Source organism: Schistocerca americana, chromosome 6 (genome assembly GCF_021461395.2).
Source record: "Schistocerca americana isolate TAMUIC-IGC-003095 chromosome 6, iqSchAmer2.1, whole genome shotgun sequence".
NCBI classification, from domain to species: Eukaryota; Metazoa; Arthropoda; class Insecta; order Orthoptera; family Acrididae; genus Schistocerca; species Schistocerca americana.
The window spans coordinates 171,145,968-171,150,975 of NC_060124.1; the positions used below are offsets into that span (position 1 = coordinate 171,145,968).

General features: G+C 41.2%; 1 non-coding gene across 1 annotated transcript; it reads left to right on the forward strand.

Annotated features, from left to right (window-relative positions):
• The first annotated feature begins 986 nt into the window (after nt 1-986).
• On the forward strand, nt 987-1,093 carry LOC124620890. Its single transcript, XR_006980402.1, has one exon. It is a non-coding gene; the product is annotated as a U6 spliceosomal RNA (small nuclear RNA).
• The last annotated feature ends 3,915 nt before the right edge of the window (nt 1,094-5,008 follow it).

Consider the following 5,008-nt stretch of genomic DNA (forward strand, 5'->3'; position numbering starts at 1 on the left):
ATTCATAATGAAAACCTTAGTGCCCAGCCAAGATTCGAACCCATTCACGCGCAATATGTGGAGATGTTGAGGAATCTGCAGTTTTGAACAAACAACAAATTGTAGCCGAGCTGTATTGTCACGAAGAGATCAAATTCGTCGTTAAGGGCGGTCTGAGTTGCATCCCCAGTTCAGATCCAATTTTTTCGTCATACAGAATCTCAAATAAAAATGGAATAAGTGTCCTGTGACCCTACATAGCGTTGTTTCGTCACTAGAAATAAATAACTAGTATAAGAAAGGATACTGGTGATAGAATTTCTACATTTCGCCGCCCCTGACTTTATTGTGGTTCAACCTAACGTCTACTTTGTAGAGAGGGAATATCATGTTTAATGTGAATTTTAGACCACAATGCCATTATACTTTCTTCTTTTGGCGTAGCCAGAGGCGAATAGAATCTGTCCCTCCCCATAAAAAAGCATCGGCAGAAAGTGGAATCAAACCTATGCCGTCAGTATACGAACCTATCACCAATCCAACAGACCACCAAATCCTTTTCTCTGTTACTCATTTTTCTATCATAACACCGATGCAGCACACTCGATGAGAATTCTTTCACACAGGCTCCTGTAGTGGTTTGCAGCATGTTCAGTACAGTCATTTACTTGGTTGACCTAATCGCCATGAACTAGCTGCCTCGGCTTTCCAATGCATACATTCGACTCTATTTTGTAATCACCGAAATAAAATAACGTAACTGCCACCTATACAGAACTGCCAACAGTGTAGGATGCAGAAATTTGAATATGAAGTGTTCCTTTCCATTTGAGCTACTCTATTGCGCTATCTGTTTGTTGAAACCGTCGTGCAGTGCAAAAGGAAAGCTGTAACTGTCTGTCTCTCAGAAGTCTACATCCCCCCTTATGCATTATCTCACAGCACTGTGGAATGCGGAAGTTCTGGAGGAACTATTGTCGACTTCTGGAGCAGCTAGCTACTAGCTTGTACTCGCTTCAGCGGTACGTATACTAAAATTGGAACGATACAGAGAAGATTAGCATGGCCCCTGTGCAAGGATGACACGCAAAATCGTGAAGTGTTCCACATTTTCAGAAGAAGCATCCATTGTATTTAACGTTCTTTTAATGGCATAGAAGCCAGGCCGAGAATGCAGAAATTGGCGACCGTCAGGATGGGTTGAAGGGGCGGAAGGAGAAAAAATAAATAAATAAATAAATAAAAAAATAAATAAAGAAGTGAAACAAAAGCGTAACGGTAAGCGTCACGAGTACTACTACATCCGCTGCTACCTTTTTTAAAACGCAGTCATCAATTTAATGGAATTTTGAACATAATTCCCTTCACTTCTCAACCCAAAATAATAGCATGTGGGAATAGGGCTAACTTCTGCAACATTTAGTTCTTTTCAGGTTTAATAGATGGCCAGGCAGCAGACGCATCTCGAAGCTTTTCTATTATGTCTGGGGAGAGCGCATCGTGTCAAAATAGTCAGAAATGTATTTTCTACATTAGCTGCAAACAGTTGGGAATTTAAGGAGATGGGACGTGGATAAACTGACAGAACCAGAGTTGGTAGAGTGTTTCAGGGAGAGCATTAGGGAACGATTGACAGGAATGGGGGAAAGAAATACAGTAGAACAGGAATGGGTAGCTCTGAGGGATGAAGTAGTGAAGGCAGCAGACGATCAAGTAGGTAAAAAGACGAGGGATAGTAGAAATCATTGGGTAACAGAAGAAATATTGAATTTAATTGATGAAAGGAGAAAATATAGAAATGCAGTAAATGAAGCAGGCAAAAAGGAATACAAACGTCTCAAAAATGAGATCGACAGGAAGTGCAAAATGGCTAAGCAGGCATGGCTAGAGGACAAATGTAAGGATGTAGTGGCTTATCTTACTAGGGGTAAGATAGATACTACCTACAGGAAAATTAAAGAGACCTTCAGAGAATAGAGAACCAATTGTATGAATATCAAGAGATCAAATGGAAACCCAGTTCTAAGCAAAGAAGGGGAGGCAGAAAGGTGGAAGGAGTCTATAGAGGGTCTATACAAGGGCGATTTACTTGAGGACAATATTATGAAAATGGAAGAGAATGTAGATGAAGATGAAATGGGAGATACGATACTGCGTGTAGAGTTTGACAAAGTACTGAAACACCTGAGTCAAAACAAGGCCCTGGGAGTAGACAACATTCCATTAGAACTACTGACGGCCTTGGGAGAGCCAGTCCTGGCAAAACTCTACCATCTGGTGAGCAAGATGTACGAGACAAGCGAAATTGCCTCAAACTTCAAGAAGAATATAATAATTCCAATCCCAAAGAAAGCAGGTGTTGACAGATGTGAAAATTACCGAACTATCAGTTTAATAAGTCACAGCTGCAAAATACTAACTCGAATTATTTACAGACGAATGGAAAAACTGGTAGAAGCCGACCTCGGGGAAGATCAGTTTGGATTCCGTAGAAATGTGGGAACACATGAGGCAATACTGACCTTACGACTTATCTTAGAAGGAAGATTAAGGAAAGGCAAACCTACGTTTCTAGCATTTGTAGACTTAGAGAGAGAGCTTTTGACAATGTTGACTGGAATAATCTCTTTCAAATTCTAAAGGTGGCAGGGGTAAAATACAGGGAGCGAAAGGCTGTTTACAATTTGTACAGAAACCAAATGGCAGTTATAAGAGTCGAGGGGCATGAAAGGGAAGCAGTGGTTGGGAAGGGAGTGAGACAGGGTTGTAGCCTCCCCCCGATGTTATTCAATCTGTATATTGAGCAAGCAGTAAAGGAAACAAAAGAAAAATTTGGAGTAGGTATTAAAATCCAGGGAGAAGAAATAAAAACTTTGAGGTTCACCGATGACATTGTAATTCTGTCAGAGTCAGCAAAAGACTTGGAAGAGCAGTTGAACGGAATGGACAGTGTCTTGAAAGGAGGATATAAGATGAACATCAACAAAAGCAAATCGAGGATAATGGAATGTAGTCGAATTAAGTCGGGTGATGCTGAGGGAATTAGATTAGGAAATGAGACACTTAAAGTGGTAAAGGAGTTTTGCTATTTGGGGAGCAAAATAACTGATGATGGTCGAAGTAGAGAGGATATAAAATGTAGACTGGCAATGGCAAGGAATGCGTTTCTGAAGAAGAGAAATTTGTTGACATCGAGTATAGATTTAAATGTCAGGAGGTCGTTTCTGAAAGTATTTGTATGGAGTGTAGCCATGTATGGAAGTGAAACATGGACAATAAATAGTTTGGACAAGAAGAGAATAGAAGCTTTTGAAATGTGGTGCTACAGAAGAATGTTGAAGATTAGGTGGGTAGATCACGTGACTAATGAGTAGGTATTGAATAGGATTGGGGAGAAGAGAAGTTTGTGGCACAACTTGACTAGAAGAAGGGATCGGTTGGTAGGACATGTCCTGAGGCATCAAGGGATCACAAATTTAGCATTGGAGGGCAGTGTGGAGGGTAAAAATCGTAAATGGAGACCGAGAGATGAATACACTAAGCATATTCAGAAGGATGTAGGTTGCAGTAAGTACTGGGAGATGAAGAGGCTTGCACAGGATAGATTAGCATGGAGAGCTGCATCAAACCAGTCTCAGGACTGAAGACCACAACAACAACAACGTCGGAGATTCAAAGAAAGAATCTGAAGGCAATGTATTTCATCCACTAAAGAAGGGATTTACAAGGCGCTTGTTCGACGGACTATTGAGTACTGTTCATCGACATGGGACCCTCACCAGGTAGGACTGATAGAAGACATAGAAAAAAGCCAACGAGGAATGGCGCCTTTCGACAGGGGAACGTTTAATTAGCGCGAGAGCGTTACAGGGATGCTCGACGAAGTCGAGAGACAGGTGCTACAAGTGAGGCGTCGTTGATCAGGGACAGGTTAACTGTAGATATTTAGGGGAAAAACATTCCGTGAGGAGTTGGTCAACATATTGCTTCCTCCCACGTATGTCTCGCGAAATGACCACAACGAGAAAATTCGAGAAGTTAGAGCTTGTAGAGGAGTTGATCGGCAATCATTCTTCCCACTTACCATTTGCCTATGGAACAAGGAAGTGTGGATCAGTTAGTATAACGTGGATTACGCTCCGCCGCACACCGTCAAGTGGGTTTCGAGTTATTTATGTAGGTGTAGATATAGATGCACGCATTTCTATGCAGTAGTAGGTATAATGAACTGCTACGTCGTAAAGAAAACTTGACCTTCGATTTGACACAGATAAGACAGGTTCTTTGTTTATACTCTCTTCCGACTTTTTGCCTAGATGCATAGACCTGTCTAATATAAAAATCTGTGAAAAAATTTGCCTATAGATGAATGTTTTCTTCGTGGCTGCTCTAAGGAGGGAGCGGGTTAGGTACAGGATGAGTTGGCGGTCGGAGGTTTCCGTTTCTCCAGTTCTCAGAGAACGCCAAAGTCGGAGAAAACTGCTACAGCTCACGATGAAGACTCCTTCTCTCTTGGCAGTTAGAGTACTCACAGTCACCGTAAGATTTTCTGGAAACACTTTCAGAATGAGAAGGTTGAACAACAGCGGCAGTATATCTTCTTACTAACAAACTGGTCGCTTACGGAACGTCTTTAACACACAGGCTGACGGGAAAATGTTTCGCGTCGTTCGGACCGTGATAGCAGCAGATTCGCTAAGTATTGTTACTTCACGAAGAAATGACTATGCACTGGATTGCTAAACACACCAATTGTTTTATGACGGTCCGGATATCCTATATCGAATAAAAGTTCGTAGACAATATTTACTTTCTTTTTCACAAAATAATTTTTTTAGTCTTGGTTAATGAGATTACAGGTTGTATTTCCTTTGTACCTCTAATTACATCTATATGCAAACTACATATCTGACCCCCAAAAAACAGTGTCCAATAGCCATTTCTTATCTCCAAAATTATGAAAGGCATAGATACTATTTTCCACAGCTAAGAGCGTTGTCGTCTCAATTACGGTAGCACATCCTCGCTG